The following is a 19827-nucleotide window of genomic DNA, read 5'->3' on the forward strand; positions in this document are numbered from 1 at the left end:
TGCACTAACCTTCCTTGTAACACTGCTTGAGAAAGGGAGAAAGAGAATTTATTGTTTGGAAATTACTTCTGGGTTGCTTCTGAGTTGTAGTCTCTGAAGGTGACCATGCCTAAGACCAAATCATGGTTCACAATTGAGGCTTTCAGTTTTTCATAGATTGTGCTTGAGGATGGGAACCATTGCATTTGTAGTTCTGAATTCCCTGTGTAAATCCTCAGTACGTTTTGGATGATACTGACTGACTGCTTCATTCCCAGCCATTGTTTGAACACTTTCAATGTGCCAGGCTCCAAGTGTGGGGATACAGAGATGAATAAAAAGGAGTCCTTGCCCACATCACAAAGGGGAGCCTGACTTGCACACACATATTTCCAATTCCACATGTGAAATACTGGTGGGCGAGTATGGGAGCCCAGGGGAGAGCATCTCTAATGGTTAGCCAAGCATTGTTCCCATGTAGGTTCCATGATGCACAAGGTAAAGAAAACCTGGTCCTTACCTAGTTGAAGTAGCAACTAGAAGAGTTTAGAGAAAAGGTACATGGCATGTGTGATGGGGAAGGACATCTGGATGTGTTTTTGGAGCCTCAGCAAAGTGGCAGACCTTAGCAGAATTTGCTAAGGTCTAAGGTTTAGACCTCAGCCTTTCAGGTCCTGAAACTTGATTCAGTTTGATTTGAGTTTCTTGAGAGGGCATCTGCTGCTTAAGTGAGGAGTCCTATGAGTCAGCTAATGAGACTGATGTGTCAAGGAGAATGACATTTCTGATGACAAAGATATCTGTCCCAGAAGCCACAATCCTCATCAGCTTGATCATCACATTCTATTCCAACTGAAAGACCTTAAGGCAAACCAGTCAATAACCAGGCTTGAGGTGCGCAGAATCAGGATTAGAGAAGTCTGTTAGGTGACTTGCATGTTTTATGCTAGGGTAAAGTGGAACATTGACATCTATATTCGGAATAGCCATGGCCAAATGATGTTAAACTCAGAATCTAATGATCAAAACTCCTTTGCACCTCGGGAGAGCTGGAGTGAGCACGATCTACATTTGCCTCTGTGGCCTCACTTTTCTAGGATGATGTGAGTGATAAGCATTCTTATTGTGTCCTTTTTTTAAGGACATGTGAGCATTTTTCATTGTACTGTAAGACAAGCTCTGTTTATCTGGCAGCCATTGACTCTCTTTAAGGTGATAATACCTATGTCACCGTTTGATTCTGATTATTAATTTTAAAATAGTTTAAATCATGAGCCTTGGAGGGTGTTCTGATGTCCATTTTGGGAGTTTTGGCAGAGCAGGCCCATCCCATAGTACCCACCATGCACCTGCAGTGGAGGAGCCCAGACACAGGGACCACTTTACGCCTAAAAGTCTTGAATTTCATTGGTTGGTTTATGTTGCACTGGTCCAGTACTTACAACTCATTTTTTTCCTCACTGTGTAAATATCAGTTTCAGCTGCTGGTCTTTATCTTTCTTTAGCAGCTGCCTACTTGATCTCCATAGAATTAATTAACATTAATAATTTTTGCAAATATTTTGGCACTTACTAACTTGGAAGTGCCATCCCTTAGAAAAACATGCCATGCAGTGGTTAAAAATCATCAATTCACAGACTGCCTATGACTTTTCACTGTATATTTATCAATACTTATTTTGTCGTGTTAGGGACTTGCCCAAGATCACACACCTAGTGGGTAGTGGACTTGCCATAGCTTTGCGACTCATATTCTTTTGTATGTATAATATTGCATGTTTCCTTTGTATTACGTGCCAGTAATTCTTTGAAAGGGAACATGTGTTTACTGAGTGCAGGTGTTTGTGTCTTTTTTTTTTTTTTTTTTGGTACTATGAGTGCCTAGCACACAGCCTAGGGATGAAAAAAAAGATTTGTTGGATAAATGATTACATGATACCAACAAAAAGGACAAAACCTTGGGTTTCTTCTTGGTCCACATGAGATGTTTCTTCCACTTCATCACATACAAAGAATAAAGAGCATATTCATTATTCATTCAGCACCTGTTACGCTTGAGGCGATCTCCTAGGTGCCACACTGAACAAAGACAGTAAGGACAAAAGCGCTGTCGCAGAGATACAGAGACCACAAGGGAAAACATGGAAGTGACTAATACTACAAGTCAAGTGCCCTAAAGGACACACAAAGGCATGATGATCACACCCCAGAGAAGGGAAATATCATACCTTGTGGGAGAATGAGAGAAGGCTTCTTGGGTGAGGTGATTTGTCCTGAATTTGGAGCAGCATCTACATTTCAGAGATAAAAATAAGCTCCTAGATTGGGAGGGTGGGGTGGGCAAAGGGTGCAGGAGGAAATAGGTGAATGTGTATTGGAGTGCTCCAGGAAGTCTCCCTTAGGTGGTATGTGAGGGGCAGTGCATGTGTGTGGAGGGCAGTGGAGCAAGAATGGAAAGTCAGGGTAGTTCCTCGGCATTGCTGGCTTGTCCAGGCTCAGGGGCTTGCACTCGGTTCATGTAGGAGAGTGCAGACTGCAGGTTATTAGGCAGCAGAGGGCAGGTTGGTTTTGAGGGGCAGGGAGGTAAGTTGGGAGGGGATTGCAATGATTGAGGAATAGGTAGGGAGCAGTGAACCACAAGGTGGCAGCAGAGATGAAGAGGAAGGGACTGTATGGTAGCCTGTGGGTATTATCCGGGAAATGCAGGAGCAAGGAGCCATTCACAGTAGGCATTTCCCACTTACCACAACTTGTTAAGATTGTCTTTACAAATACTCATCTCATTTGCCTGTGAGATCCTAGAGGACAGGGCCCATGTAATATTCATGTACTGAAACGGACATGGCCGGCGTGTGGAAAATGCTTGTTGGATAAATGAATGGATGTTTGGAGGGCTTGGTAATGGAGGCGAGTGTTGGTGACATGTTTCTTTAGGGACTGCTGGAATTTGGAGGTGTGGTCCATTTTTCTGATGCACTTTCTGGAAATAGATGACAGAACTGGAGAACACTTACAAGCTGATGCTTAAGTGGGGGTGAGATAAAAGGTGTGGTATACTTGCAGTAACTTCTTTCAAGACATCCGGTGAGCCTGGAAGAAAGTGCAGCAGGCGTCCATCAGGGGAGATAGGAATGTGGAACAAAGTTTGGACAGATGGGGAGGACTGGGTGGGACATGTGGGCTGTGTTAGCCAGTGAAAGCTGGAGGGGAGGAGACGTAGCCTAATGAGAAGCGGGAAAGCCAGGAGTTGAGCATTTTAGAGTCTGAAGTCAGACTGCCTGAATTCAAAGGCTGGCTGTCCTGATTCATTTTGTGGTTTCAGTGACTTCACTTTCTCTGGACTCAATTTCCTCTTCTACAGAGGGAGGATAATAATAATAACATATCCAGCCTTCAGAACAGAGCCTGTAAGATAGTAAGCACTCTGTAAGCATTAATTACTCTTCTTAACAAAACCCACTCTACTTTGTATGTTTAATCCCTCCTAACTAGGAAGGTGATCTTATCCTCAGATCACAAATGAGGAAACCTATTCAGAGTGGTTGCTAGTCTGCTCAGATTCACACCACCACTTAGTGAAGCTTGCCACAGATAGGTTCCTCCCCAATCCACTGGGCACCAGCTCAGGCACTCTCTCCTCCAGCACTCTGCCTGAGCTCCTTGGATAAGGTGAGACCACTTGGGATGAAGTTAGCCTTGTTTACTAGGGACTAGGGAGCTATGGCAGATGTTGGAGCAGGGGCATCAAGTGAGCAATGTGTATGCTGCCAAGATTCACCGGGCAGGGCAGTCTCATAAAAGAGAGCAGGGGTGGGGGAAGACTGGGGTACTGAGGATTCAGACCAGAGATAGCTCAGGCAATTGCAAGGTGTGGCCAGCCCATTGTCGAAATGTGCTGGAACTAGCTAATTAGTACCTCATGCAATGACATGAAACTGTCCAAACTCATTGTAGGGGCACGAACATGCAGAGTGGAGCTTGGAGTGCCAACGTGCAAGTATCAAAACCGGGACCCTTGGAAAATACGATTCTGTGAACAGTAATGAGGAAGTCGGGAGGGGAGCCCCTTCAGTAACTGTTCCCTTCAAGAAAAGTGCGTTTAGAGGAACCAGCCCAGAGAATAGAGCCTGAGCATCAAAGTGGGGCACCTGGTTATTTTTAGTAACAGTTGGCTCTGATGGAACACTCTGGGTAGCGGTTACCTCACTGCCAACCCAGCTCTGCCTCCCTCCCTTTACTAAGGAAGCTGATGGATGGTTTCTTTCTTCCCTAGAGGAGGATGTTTTCTGTAAAGAGTGAGCATGTGATCTCTTTTCAAAGAGGACGTTTCCAGGGTGCCTGGGTGGCTCAGTCACTTAAGCATCTGACTCCTGATTTCAGCTGAGGTCATGATCTCAGGATTCGAAGACAGAGCCCCTTTCCAGGTGCCACAGTCATCAGGAAGTCTGCTTGCTTCTCTCTCTCCGCCCTCCCCCACTTGTGCTCTCTTTCTAAAATAATGAATACCTCTTAAAACAACAACGACACACAAAATAAAAAGGAGGTTTCTTCCGCTCCATAATTCTCATCCATGATGAAGGCAGGGCTTTGTATTGAAGACTTTGTATTTAAGCAAATCAGTTACGTTGACTTCCTCTTTTCTATTTCGGGCCCCCGCAGAACTTCCCATTCAAGTGGGACCAAGCAGCCAACGCAAAGCTGGAATTTTCTCCTGACGTTGATGCGCCATGGGCATAACGTAAGTTCACGGGATGAGGTGTTTGTCTGGATTCGCAGTCCAAGTGGGTCCTTCCGCGGGTGTGGTCTTTCTACCACGCCGAGTGACCTGGGCGAGCTGAGCGCCCCTGCGGAGAGTTAGTGCTGGGCTCGGGCCTCGCGGATCCGCGCAGCCAGCGAGCTCTGCGCCGCGTCTAGACGCAGCAACTTCTCCCTCTGACCCTCCCTAAGGCTACTATACTTTGGTTTATCTTCCTCAGCTTTTCTGTGAATGTTTTAGTAGCGTGAAAGGGCAAGGCAGGCAGACCTCAGATTTTTTTCTCCCTTCCCCTCTCATTAGTCTTTCTTTCTCTGTGGATTATTCAACATCATGTGCCCTTTCATTGTCTCATTGCTTTGTTCATAGTGCCTTGTGGGGTGGCTGCTGTAATCCCCATTTTGCAGAACGTGAAACTGAGGTTTAAGGGACTGGTCCCGAATGGGCCAAAATCACTCAGTTAACAACACCGGCACGGAACCCTCTGTCTTCTGTCTTCAGGGCTCTCAGGCGTGCTATTTCTCCCGACTGAGGTTGGAGGGAGCAGGATGCTGACGGAGAGGAGAGGAAGTGGTGGCTGGGCTGGGAATCCTGAACAGCTCTCATCCACCAGTGAATCATGTACCCCGATTAATAACACAGAAAATGTTAAGGAAATATATTTCCATGCAATTCTTCATACCTATAGGACTTTGAGACTTCTGTGGTGTCACAGACATCAGGGTGATGTGACCAGGGGAGTCACTGTCTGCATACAAGGAGAAAACCTATACAAGTCAGACGTGGGCCTAGAGGTGGTTGACACCTGTGTTCAGATGATCTGTGTTTCTCTTGTTAGTTGCTGAGCAGAGGGTAGTAGCACAAAGATGCTTTTATCTCCTTGCTCTGCAAATTTCGGCAAGGCAAAGGGGTGTAGGGAATCAGTTTTGAGTTGGGCTTGATGGTTCTATGAAAACTTTAACATATGGTTAGTCCTGGAGGTGTTAAAAGGGGATTGGAATTTGTGGCTACTCAGCAGCAGCTAGCAAGAGAACTCTGCTTCTTGCGAACAATAAGAAATAGGGCAGAGGTAATGGGTAAGACTTGTAGAAGCCTTGGTTGCTCCTTTTGCCTGGCACATCTCTGGAATGATCCCACTCATCCAGGGCTCTGAAATGGCCCCTTTCATTATGGGGAGAAGAGCCCTGCAGAGTCCTCAGGGCTGCACATGTCACCAAGTTGTCCTGATAGATAGTAAACTCCAAGGGACCTCCTGTGTCATGGCCTCAGGCTGGAGGATGTTTTCCTGACATAGTCCCCAAGCCAGATGGTGTCCTGTCTTGAATCAGGCCCCTCCCTGGGCAGCAGAAAGCAGAAGTGTGTGGGTGCATGGTGGTGATCTGGACAGTGGCCTGGGGCCACTGCCCACATTGCTGTGAGATCCTCACCGCTCTCTCTCTGGACTCACAGATGACAAGGAGTGAAGGAGGGAAGTCAAATGTTGTGGCAAGGAGAGGCTGGCAAACATGTGCAGGGCCAGCAGAAGTCTCTCACTGGAGTGAGGTGCTGAGAGAGGAGGGTATTGAGATTTGGGAAGGAAGCTCAAAGTCTTAGTCCTAAGGCAAAGGATTAAACAAAGAAAAAACACACACCCAGGCTAGAATATGGTTGAGGTGGGGTGAATATTTCATATAACTGTCTGAGGGGAATGGGGTTGGATGAGATCCAAAGGGCATCTGAAGATAGAGCACAAAGGAGGCGATAAAGAACATAGTCTCATGATTGACCAGAGGCTCCCTGGTTGCCAGGCACAGTCTTTCTCAGAGGGCTCCTACATCTGCTTTTTGTGCCCAAACAGCCAGCCAGTATTTTCTTAAAAAGCCCGTGACAGAATTTTTGTACACTGAATTCTTTTTTGAAGGCACAAGGGAATATTGCCCCTTAAAAGAACTTCAGGGGGATCACTTTGGAAAAGCAAAGAGTCATTTTAAGGCATAGACACTCAACAATTGATTTTGAATCTCTGAATTTTAATGCATTTGCCCAGAGTAGAGTTGGACATTTCACCCTTCCACCCAGTGGGATAGTTTTTCTGTTACATAGATGGCCTGTCAAGTTCTTAACTGAGCATTGTGATTAACTCTTTACTTTGATGTTCTGGGGGTCGGGGGTGGGGGAGAGGGAACCATTCCATACAGCAGAATTTAAACCACATGAAAAAGTGATCTTTCTTTCTTTCTTTCTTTCTTTCTTTCTTTCTTTCTTTCTTTCTTTCTTTCTTTTTTTTAAAGATTTTATTTATTTATTGACAGGCAGAGATTACAAGTAGGCAGAGAGGCAGGCAGAGAGAGAGAGGAGGAAGCAGGCTCCCCGCTGAGCAGAGAGCCTGATGCGGGGCTCGATTCCAGGACTCTGGGATCATGACCTGAGCTGAAGGCAGAGGCTTTAACCTACTAAGCCACCCAGGCACCCCGAAAAAGTGATTTTCTTAAAAATAAAAAACACAACAAAAAACCAAAACTCTTCTTTTTCAAGGAAAGGGCTTTCCAACAGCACTTTTGGTGACAGTTTCCAAAAAACAATCCTACTGACAGAGACACTCAGCCTTTAAGTCTGGCTTTTGGAAAACGAATATTAATTCTTTTTTCTAAACAGGACACTGTGAGCTCAGTCATGTACACTATGAAAATAATTGGTGTGTGTTAGTACACTTTGTGCCAGATTTCATGCTTGTTGAAAGGTGATTGGAATGAAACCAGCATATTTAAAGGTCAACTGGTTGTTCTTAAACGGGGCAGAATTTTAACTCTTTCATGATCATGGATTGTAACTACATGGCCATTTTAGGAAAGAGAAGAGACTGTGTACTGCCTTTTAACATTGTGACCTTTTCTCCTTAAATTTTTAAAAACTTCTCGGGGTTCTCTTGTGGATGAAAAGGGTCTGAGAAATGAGTTCTCAGCTGGTATTTGGAAATGGGTGGGAAAGAAGACTTAGCTCTTTTTAAACTACTAAATTTAGGTCAGGGTTCTAATGGGACAGTGCATATCACATAAACCATGTCTAAATGTCATGTTGCAAATTCTCTCTTTTTAATAAGTACCTCTGGTTCACTAGTGAGTGCTAGTAATAGTCTAGTCTCTTTCTTCCTACTTTTGAACACTTTTTTTTTTTTCTTCTTAGCTTCTGTAAAAGCTTGGTGGAGAAACCACTATGTAATCATCAATATGTATCCCAGCCCATTGATGCTGACTGTGTTTTTGGGTATTTCGCTAGGCTTTGGGGTTTTGATGCCTTTCCTACTAGTGATTTTGGATGCATAGGTTAAATGGTTTATTTTGTTTATGTTGATCTTTCTTTCTTTCTTTCTTTTTTTGTTTCTACAGATTTTTAAAAATTATGTTCAGATAGCCGGCATATAGCACATCATTGGTTTTTGATGTAGTGTTTCAGTGATTCATTAGTTGTGTGTAACACCCAGTGCTCATCAGTTTCTTTGTTTAGTTTTCCGAAATAAAGTTGGAAACTCCCTTCTCTTGAAAAGTAAGGTGACTTTTAGTCGTTGGGTGCTGAAACTTCTTATTTTCTGGATAAACACCCTGGGGAGTCCCTAGAAACTTTCAAGCCTTTCATGATGAGGACTCCAGTTTGTAAGATACCAAAAACAGTCTTTCTTAAGGAAAAACCTCTGTGAGATTGGCATTGGATGTTTCCACACAAGAGTTTACAGGTAAAGGAAGTTGGAATCCAAGCACCAATAGACCTTGAGTGTATGGAGAGTCTTGTAGTTGTAACTAAAGGCAAACTAAAGTTACCCTGAAAAATCAGAGTCTCACTTTGTCAAGGAGGTAACACAGTATTCTTTTCTTTCTTGGTTAACTTCATACTCTGCCTTTAGTCCTTATCTCTGTATATTGTACACAACTTTTTAGCTGTGAGACTGCTGGTTGCTTTAAAACTCTGTCATTGGCCTCATCTGCAAAATGGGCATAACCTCATCTTCCTCAGTGTTACTGTGAAAATTAAATGAGTTAATTCATGTATAATGATTGAGACAATACCTGGCACAAAACAGACATACAATAAATGTTACTTATTATTATTATCATTATAATTGCTATAAATCTAATCTTGTTCATTAGTTGCTATGCCATAAGGGGATGTTTGACCTAGAGGGTCTCTTCTGTTTGGGGTAGTAAAGGCCAAGAATTGAAGTTAAAGCTGCTTTCTTCTTATCACCCCAATGTTTATTGTCTAAACTCTAGCTGAGGTTGGTGGGAGACATCATAAGTGAGATGGTGTTCCTGAGCCAGAGAGCTGGGAGAGCCAGTTGCCAAGGTGGTTCTTGAGGGAAACGATGGGGAGCTAGACATGGTGGCAGGATCACTGTTCAGCTGCGGAGGAAAGTCTTTAAAGACTGAAGCTGACTAAAGACTATAAGCAAGAAGGGCATTCATTGCTCAGGGGTGGTTTTCAAAAAGAGACCATTAGATAGGAGCCAAGAGGAAAGCTGGGGAAACGTCTCCTCTGACAGCTGTCCTTTATGGCCACTCACACGTTCCAGTACCCTCCCTGAGCTAAAACTCACTTGTTCTTGGACATTTTCTTTCACAGACACCGAGCTCTGGTTACCTTCATGACAGTGTGGTTCTCATGTTCTTCTCTAACTCACTCATTGAAGACCCAGAGTTCTCACGATTTACTAAGTTAATTCTACCCTATAACAGACTAATTCACAAATCTAACATTTACATTTGAGCTAAAGCAAAATTGATACAGCTACAAAATACTTGCTGTGATAAATACCAGGTATTAGAACGTTAATGACACTTAGAATTATGTTAAAAAATAGTTTTCAGAGCATGGTTTTTCAAAAATTCTTATTGCAGACAAGATTAAGGAACAGATTTTTAAAATCATACCCTCTGTATACCCATACAGATACCTGTGTGTGGATATTATATGTATATCACTTAAGCAAAAGTTTCATGAAAAAAATTCTTAATCTTATGACATGTGATGCACTTTGATAATTCCTATCTGATGGAAAATAAGAGTGTGTGTAACCTGCTAAGCACGTAGCTTGCAGTTTAAAAAATCCTGATCTAGAGTACCATCCAGTGGTTTTTGTTTGAGTTCTTGTAGATGGTCCACCTAATCATACATACAATCATACATATATACGTACCAACCATAATGTTGTCAGTTCTTCCATGAAGTCAATGGTTTCACAATACAAATATCAACAGTCTTAACTTTTTTTTTTTAACAGAGACAAACATTCTAAAAATTACATAGAAATAAAGTTAGCTAAGAATAACTAACAGAGCTCTAAAGAAAAGGAACAAGGAGTGAAGATTTACTTTCTCAGATATTGATACTTGGAATAATTAAGACCAGTGTGGTTTGACAAAAAGACAGGAAAAGAGCCCACAATAGTGGTCTGATATGACTTCTGTTAGATACATTTCTGTGTATTTGACATTTTTGATGCTGTTGTAAATTATTTAATTTTACAAATTCATTTTCTGTTGCTAGTATCAGATACACATTTGATTTTTCTCTCTTGGTCATCTCTCTGATTAACTCAAATACTTTATAGATTCTCTTGAATAACAATCACATTATCTAAAAATATTGATATTTTTACTTTTTTTCCCCCCCAGTCCTATGCTCTTTGTTTGTTTGGCTTTTATTTTGTCTTATTACTTTGCCTGGGCCTTACATACAGTGTTGAATAGAAATGATGATGGCACATATCCTTTTCCCTTTATGAATCTCAAAGAAAGTTTTCAACATTACGGTATAAAATGTGAAGTTTACCATGGTGTTTGAGAATTACTGTGAATATTCTCTGTTAGATAAATAGATGTTAAATTTTATCAAATGCTCTTTCTGAATCAAAATGATAGAGGTTTCTCTTTCAATGTATTAATCTGGTTGAATTTACTGAATTGCTAGTTTGAATTTTAAACCAACTTAAAAAATTTTTTTTTTAAATTTTTTAAAGATTTATTTATTTATTTATTTATTTGACAGAGACAAGAAATCACAAGTAGGCAGAAGTAGGCAAAGAAGCAGGCACAGGGACCCTGGGATCATGACCTGAGCCGAAGGCAGAGGCTTAACCTACTGAGCCACCCAGGCGCCCTTGTTAAACCAACTTTGAGCTCCTGGAATAAACTGAATGTAGCTATGATATATTACATTCCTATTAATATATATTAATATTTTAAGATTTTGGAATTTATCACATGAGAGAGTCTGATCTGAATTTTCTTTCTTTCTTTTTTTTTTTTTTTAAGTAGCTTTTTTAGGTTTTTGTGTCAAGGTAATGCTAGCCTCATGAGCTGGGGATAGATAGTGGATATTTTGTAACTTTTCTAATCTCATTTCTTTCTTGGTCAGTCTCACCAGGGTTTATCAGATTTATTAGATTTTTCAAAGAATCATCTGTTCATCTGTTGTCTTTGTTGATATTCTGTTGTAGTTTTAAAAGATGTCCACTAGTTCTATTCTTACATTTTCATTTTCTTCTCTTTTCTTTGGTTTTAATTTGCTGTTCTTATATAACTTCTAGAGATAGATCCTAACATAAATGATTTTCAGGCTTTTTTCTCATCCAGTATATACATTTAAGACTATATACACTTCTTACAGGTCAGTTTTGGCTGTATCACACAAAATTTCCTTTGCAAGATTTAAACTTTTGTTTAGTTAAAAATACATCTGAATTTCTACTGAGACTTCTTCTTTGATCCATGTGTCATTAATTTCCAAACCTGTAGGGATTTTCTACTTACCTTAGTCATTTCTGGCTTAATTCCATGATGTTCACTTAAAGTAAAAAATATATATTCTGTTGTTAATAAGGGCTGTGTTCTATATGTGTTAATAAAATAAAGTTTTTCATTCTTGTTACTTACATTTTCTCTGTAATTACTGATTATTTTTCTGTGTATTACATCTGTTACAAGAAAGATGTGTTAAAATGTGCTATCATAATTTGTGGATTTATTACTTTTCTTTCTAATTCTGTCCATTTTTATGTTAACTATCTTCAGTCTGTGCTATTAGGAACTTATACTTTTAGAATTGTTATCTTCTGGTAAATTGAGCCCGTTTTCATTGTGACATATTCCTCTTTATTTCAGCTTACACTTTTTGTCTTCAAGTCTGCCTTGTGTGGTGTGAATATCATGGCCTCAGCTGTATTTGGGGACAATGTTTGCATAGTGACTTTTCCCCATCTGTCACCTTCAATCTCTTGAAATCCTTATATTTGAGGAATGCTTCATATAGGCATGTATCTTTTTTGTTTAATCCAGCCCAGCAATTTTTGTCCTTTAATTAAAATATTTAATCTTATACAATCATAAATATATGTTGCATTTAAATCTATCATGTTTTTATTTGTTCCCTATCTGTTCCATTTTTTAAAATCTCCTTTCTCTCTTTTTTTCACTTTCTTTTGGTTTGAGGTTTAAAAAAAAAATTATTATTATCATTTACTTTTCCATATCTATGGCCTTGGTAGTTACATATCCTTTTCTGTGTTTCTAAGAGATTAACAGAAGTTGTTACATGTATCATGGATTCATTAAAGCCCAAGATTAAATTAATACTTGGCCATTTCCTGGGCACTTTCCAAAAATACATGTTTACAAAAGTTGGCTATTCTGAAGGAGATTATGCTGAGTGAAATAAGTCGAACAGAGAAAGTCAGTTATCATATGGTTTCACTTATTTGTGGAGCATAAGGAATAACATGGAGGACATTAGGAGAAGGAAAGGAAACATGAATTGTGGCAAATTGGAGGGGGAGACAAAAGATGAGAGATTGTGGACTCTGAGAAACAGACTGAGGATTTTGGAAGGGAGGTGGGTGGGGGGATGGGTGAGCCTGTTGGTGGGTATTAAGGAGGACATATATTGCATGGAACACGGGGTGTGGTGCATAAACAATGAATCTTGGAACATGAAAAAAGTAAAATTAAGATGTTAAAAATACATATTTAGCTCCTTTTTTGGATGTTTATTCTTTTCTGTATCTTGGTTTTCTATTTGTGACCTTTTTCTTTCTTTTTTTTATATGAATGAAGTTGTGCTATCTTTTTTTTTTTAATTTTTTAATTTTTTATAAACATATATTTTTATCCCCGGGGGTTCAGGTCTGTGAATCGCCAGGTTTACACACTTCACAGCACTCACCAAAGCACATACCCTCCCCAATGTCCATAACCCCACCCACCTTCTCCCAACCCCCCTCCCCCCAGCAACCCTCAGTTTGTTTTGTGAGATTAAGAGTCACTTATGGTTTGTCTCCCACCCAATCCCATCTTGTTTCATTGATTCTCCCCCTACCCACTTAAGCCCCCATGTTGCATCACCACTTCCTCATATCAGGGAGATCATATGATAGTTGTCTTTCTCTGCTTGACTTATTTCGCTAAGCATGATACACTCTAGTTCCATCCATGTTGTCGCAAATGGCAAGATTTCATTTCTTTTGATGGCTGCATAGTATTCCATTGTGTATATATACCACATCGTCTTGATCCATTCATCTGTTGATGGACATCTAGGTTCTTTCCATAGTTTGGCTATTGTGGACATTGCTGCTATAAACATTTGGGTGCACGTGCCCCTTTGGATCACTATGTTTGTATCTTTAGGGTAAATACCCAGTAGTGCAGTTGCTGGGTCATAGGGCAGTTCTATTTTCAACATTTTGAGGAACCTCCATGCTGTTTTCCAGAGTGGTTGCACCAGCTTGCATTCCCACCAACAGTGTAGGAGGGTTCCCCTTTCTCCGCATCCTCGCCAGCATCTGTCATTTCCTGACTTGTTGATTTTAGCCATTCTGACTGGTGTGAGGTGATATCTCACTGTGGTTTTGATTTGTATTTCCCTGATGCCGAGTGATATGGAGCACTTTTTCATGTGTCTGTTGGCCATCTGGATGTCTTCTTTGCAGAAATGTCTCTTCATGTCCTCTGCCCATTTCTTGATTGGATTATTTGTTCTTTGGGTGTTGAGTTTGCTAAGTTCTTTATAGATTTTGGACACTAGTCCTTTATCTGATATGTCGTTTGCAAATATCTTCTCCCATTCTGTCAGTTGTCTTTTGATTTTGTTAACTGTTTCCTTTGCTGTGCAAAAGCTTTTGATCTTGATGAAATCCCAATAGTTCATTTTTGCCCTTGCTTCCCTTGCCTTTGGCGATGTTCCTAGGAAGATGTTGCTGCGGCTGAGGTGTGACCTTTTTCTTTATGTCTGAAGAGTACCTTTAGTGTTTTCCCGAGTACATGTCTGCTGCTAAGGAGTCCTTGTTTTTGTTTTTCAGAAAGTGTCTTTGTTTTGTCTTTGTTCCTGAAAGATATGTTTACTGGGTATAGAATTCTAAGTTGGTAATTATTACCTTGCAGCATTTTGAAGATATTCTGTTGTTTTGTTTCCATTGTCCTTCAAGATCTTCTAAGTGTTATCTGGCCAGGTAGAAACTATATCTATATCTATATCTATATCTATATCTATATCTATATCTATATGTCTTAAGGGTGAACAGAAATGCATTGGAATTCACAGTTCTATATTTATAGCATTTAAAGTTTACAGATGTTTAGCTGAAAATTATTTTTACATGCTCATCAAGTGCAGATGATCATAGGAATCAAGTATTTGATTACTTAACATAAGATCTTTGTTTAATGTAGAAACTAAAGGATAGTCCTGGGTTATTGAAACATTCTAGGAATTGTTTCTATAACTTTCAAAAAGAGGAAGCATAAAACATGTAAACCTAGCTTAACTATGTGAAAGTATGCAAAGATAATGCAAAAGTATGCAGGCAGGTGTCTTGATCTGAAATGGCTTTCACCATCTCAGAGACGTTCACTTTCTAAACACATACACATAAAATTGTTTCATATCCTTTTTGTTTATAAAGTCAGTCTAGTAGATTCTTCGTTATATTAGTTTTCCTTGTCATTTAGTTAGAGTTTTATTTTTGCATGGTTGTTGGTTAGCTGTGTTTCATTGCATATTTTCAGTTTTGGATATCAGTTGTTGGAAAAATAACTAAATGTGGTACCTTCCTGCCAGGCCTGGAATTGTGTATTTGACTTGTGACTGATTTCTTCACCTAGAAAATTATTTTGGCTGAAATATTATCTTCTTTCAGCATTAATATAGTGCTTGAAATGTGAACCAAGCTTTTACGTTTGAAATGTGTTTTTCTTTCCCTGAAATATGCTATAAACAATATATAGTTACGAATGTGAGTTTTATAGTAAAATAAACCTGGCTTCAAACAGTAACTCTGTTAATCACTAGTTGTGCATCCTTGGAAAAATCACTTCAGCTCTGGATCCTTAGTTTTATTGTTTATAAATTGAGATCAGTAATTTCTATATTATGTTACCATTTTAAGAATAAATTTTTATTATTAATTTTTAAAGCTTCTGTAATGTGGTATCATCCGCTAAGTTCCTTCATGGTCTAATGTGTTTTATTGGCAGGTGATATTTGGTCGTAGACTGGTTCCTTATGAAATAAATACAAATAATTGACCACTTTATTCTTTGGAGTTTATGAAGATTTATATTCAGTGAATCTGAGAGCCTAGGGCATAGAGTAAATTTTGTATTTTTGATTTAACAGGTGTGATGGTTAATTTTGTGTGTCAGCTTTACTGGGTCACAGGATATCCAGAGACTTGGTTAAACATTACTTGTGGATGGGGATGTGAAGGTAGTGGGTAAGATTAGCATAGAACTGGTAGTAAAGAAGACCCCCTCTACTCCTAGTCCCCAGAGTGGTTGGGCATACTCCAGTCTTTTGATGACCTGAATAGGACAAAAAAATGGAGGAAGGGAGAATTGATTTTCTTTGCCTGACTGCTGAGCAAAGACATGAGTCTTCCGCCTTTGACTGAGTCTTACACCATTAACACTCCAGTTTTCACATTTATACCACAGGCTCTCTCTGTGTACATCTCTGTGTCTCTATATCTAGGTCCAGCTGATTCTGTTTCTCTGGAGAATCCTGACTAACACAATAAGCATTTACTTAGTCTCTTATAATGCAGTATTCGGCCTTCTTACTTCACCTCTTATCCTGTAAACTTTTTCCTTTTCTTGGAATATTTAGTGCTGCATTTTAGTATTTCTGTGCTTTTTGCTGGCAATTTTGTGAAACAGCCCCCAGTGAAGTGCTGAAGTGTGGTGTAGCGTTCTTAAGCAGAAGAAGGCTGTAATGTGTCTTATAGAAGACAGGTATTCATTAGATGAATTTTGTTGAGGCCTGAGTTATAGTGCAATTGTCCATGTGTTTAATGACAATGAATCAATGAAAGATATATTGAATAAGGTATCTTAAACAGTAGCACATATAAAACCAAGTTATGTATAGATAGGTTGATGAAAATGTGACTACAGGCTCCCAGGAACCTAACCCTATATTTGTCTTAGGAATAGAAGTTCAGTATTTACTATTTGATGTTCTCAGTTACTTAATAGAACAGAATTAAGGAGCACCAGGTAGCACAATTTGTTGAGTGTCTTGACTCTTGATTTCGGTTCAGGTCATGATCTCAGGGTCTTGGGATGGAGCTCCATAGGGCTCTTTGTTCAACAGGGAATCTGTTTGGGGATTCTCTTTCTCTCTCCCTTCCCCCACTCTCTCTCAGATAAATAAATAAATAAATAAATAAATACACCTTTTAAAAAGAACAGAATTAATAGGAATAATGTATAAACATTTTATTTAAGTTAAAGAGATGGCCAATGAATATGCGTGTCTAGACATTTTGTAGAAGTATAGCCAACCCGAACAAAATATATCTATTTTTATGTAATTTTGAAAGATTCTAAATAGAATCTCAGTCATTCTGGTTGGTTTATTTTAGCAGTTATTTACTGGTTATTATATCAAGTCAGGTGCAGTAGAGTTACACACCTACCATGGAAGGCAGTGACCAATGTGTAATCAGGAGTGTTGACATTAATTTGTATTGTTGGAGTGGATATAAAATAGAATCAGATAAGGTCCTGTCTGTCCCTGAACAACAAGGAATCCAGCCTAGGTACAGAAACCAACCAGGGAACGTCTACAGAGCAGATTAACTACAACTCATCTGTGAAGGTTGATGTTCTCAGGCCTCCAGGGGTTCACAGATGGAAAGGATCCCAGAGACCCATCATATGTAGTTGTAGAGCAAGAACAAGAAACTAAGGGCCATGGCTGAGATTAAGTCCTTTTTCGCTAAACCATGTATGTACTATGTGATTAAACCAGTTATTACAGTCTCAGCTTACCAATGAGCTCATGTTCCAGAGATCCCACTTAGGTCCGACGTTTAGAAGTCAGTTTGAGGTGGTTCTTGAGCTCCAGGAGGCCTATTTTGCTCTTTTTGAACATTGTTCTCAAGTTTCATGGATTTCATCTGATTCTCAAAGGAGCTCATGATTCTAAAATGTCTAAAAGTTGTATTAAAAGATAACTTAATATAATGAAAAACTCTTTATTACAAGACAACATGTGATAAGAAAGTGACAGCATAGGTAGCCTAATCACGGTGTGGGTGTAAGTGACTGAGAATATCTATCAACAGAGGTTATCTCTCAGTGATGGAGCTAGAAGCATTTCTTTTCCTTGTTTGTTCTCCCCCCAACAAATTCTTGGAATAATTACATATGTTTCAAAATGAGGAAAGAAAATGATAAAAAACATTTTGTCCCACTGGAACTATTATTTACCTAAGGGAAGTCCTGTTCTTTTCTCTTAAATCCCCCATTTCGAAACATCTCATAACTTATTTTGGCTAGAAGTTGAAATGGAAACAGTTCACATTTATTCAGTAACAGTCCCCTTTTCTTCCCATGATGTCTTCTCAGCCTAAACCTTTGCATTCAACCCCCTTTCCAACTCTTGCCCCTCTCCTCTCTTTCCCCTTTTTGTTCTCTGACTCATCTTCATTTTCCAAAAAAATTTAAGTTCTGTCTACTTTTCTTTAAGAGCATAAGCCTTTTTCTCTTATCTTTTGGGAAAATGAACTCTTCAGCTACTCATTTTCAGAAGTTCACCTGATATCTCCCTTTTCTCTGTGTTTCTTTACCCTGGTGTTTTATTTTGGAATATAGAAGAAGCATTTGCAAAATAGCCTCTTCCAAACCTCAGAGCCTCGGTAGTACTTTTCATTAATTTTAAACTTTATTCTCTTTGGGATTTCGTAAGTGTTTTCTCCCTCCATCAGGAGCAGGTATGTATAGGTGTGCACAGGTGTGCAGGAGTGTGTGTGCACCTGTGTGTGGATACAAATTCTGTTCTTTCAGCTCAGGAACTGTGTCATTTCTTGTCTACTCCGTGGAATTAGGCCCTCTGGTAGTGCTGACTGCCTGTTGGCCAGTCTTGGCCTAGTTAAGCGACCTTGCAGAGCCTGAGGCCTGGGCCTCACGCTGTGTGCATAGGAGGGCCATGCCCTCATCCATCTGGTACCAGGAGGCTGGCAGCTGTACTTGAAAGCCTCCATGAAGAAGAGGCAAATGGGTTTGTTCTCCAGTTAGTGCTGGGCTGGTTCTGAGCAGGACAGGCCAACTTGTAATCTGTGCCCAAGCCCACTCACCAGCAAAGAGGTACACACATAAGATAAGATGGTAGAACTGGATTTATGTACGCATGAATGCAGGACTGAATTAAAATGACAATTTGGGGAAGGAGCTAGGGACCAAACTGGGGGACTCGGTAAAAAAAGTCAAGGCTATGAATTTCAGGATGAGCATTTTTTTAAACATGTAAATTGGAATTCAAAGTAGATATTTGTAACTGAAGTAGTGTACTATGAGTATTTTATCTACATAGATCTGAGGTTTGCCTCTTATGTTGGCTCTAGGGGTGCCTCATTGAGGCTTGAAAATTTGCCTGATAAATGAAACCTAGGATGAAAAGAACCAGGGAAATGTCTGCAGTCTGCAGACATCCACAGCTGTATTCTAGGGTGTTCAGCTCAGTGTCTCCTTGTGGAGGAAAATGTTCCTGGGTATGCTTCCTAGAGCTCTTCATTCTTCTTGCAAAAGACAAAACTGAGTAGAGAAAGGGATACTTTGTGTGACTCATGCTTTCCCTCATGTTATTTTCTTAAAACCTAAAGTCACTTGAATAAAAGTTGGACTTCATTAAACTTACAAGATTGGAAACAAGCATGCAGGGGAGACAGGATTCCTGCGTGTGCCATAGAGCAGAGGGAGAGAGCTCCGTTCTGTGCAGTGCTAATGCCGTGAGTGGCCTTTGCCATGACGGTCCTTGGGAAATAATGTGGAAGAGCGGATACATTTTCTCTGTTGCCTTTGTCTCCCCTCCTTGTGCCATCTTGTGGCTCTTCCTCCCCCCTTCTCCTTCTAGTTATCCAATATCCCCTTCACAAGAAATGTTAGCTTTCAGGGATGATCAGTCAAGTACATCGTCGTGTGAATATGAGATTTAGAAGAATTCATTTAGACATTTGAATTTGACATTGCATCTTTTGTTTTGGCACAAAATGCATGTTTCTTGCAAGCACACAGGTGACTCATTTTATGCTTTGGCCTGCGGAGAGGGCTGGTTTTGGGGAGCTCCTCTCTTTGTAGACCATGTTTCAAATCCTATCTGTGTTAAGAATGCAGTTAGAAACTTGTAGTATTAGGAGTCTGGCTTCTCACTTAAAAGATCCCTCCCCCCCGGGGAGCTTGGGTGGCTCTGTGGGTTAAGCCTCTGCCCTGAGCTCAGGTCCTGATCCCAGGGTCCTGGGATTGAGCCCTACATCGGGCTCTCTGCTCAGTGGGAAACCTGCTTCCTCCTTTCTCTCTGCCTGCTTCTCTGCCTACTTGTGATCTCTGTCAAATAAATAAATAAATAAAATCTTAAAAAAAAAAAAAAGATCCCTCCCCCCTTTTCCTCATGATGAGTTTTAATTTTTAAGTCACTGTATCAACTTTAATGTCAAATCCCTTTGAAAAAGAAGGTGTAGCCTATTGAAAGAGATGGTAGAAATGATTATGTCCCAGGCTTGGGGCTCACTGAAGTTGGTGAACCATTTAACAGATTCAGACCATATGTAGATCATTTTGTGTTGGCATCCC

General features: G+C 40.1%; 1 protein-coding gene across 1 annotated transcript in view; it reads left to right on the top strand.

The window, feature by feature from the left end:
- Window positions 1-19827, top strand: part of PDE4D (phosphodiesterase 4D) — a 1483850-nt gene that overhangs the window by 3510 nt on the left and 1460513 nt on the right. The window contains exon 2 of the mRNA XM_032334877.1: window positions 4639-4717. The gene's annotated coding sequence lies outside the window, so the exon portion shown is untranslated. The remainder of the gene's footprint in view (window positions 1-4638; window positions 4718-19827) is intronic.

The sequence above is a fragment of the Mustela erminea genome, chromosome 3 (genome assembly GCF_009829155.1).
Source record: "Mustela erminea isolate mMusErm1 chromosome 3, mMusErm1.Pri, whole genome shotgun sequence".
NCBI lineage: Eukaryota > Metazoa > Chordata > Mammalia > Carnivora > Mustelidae > Mustela > Mustela erminea.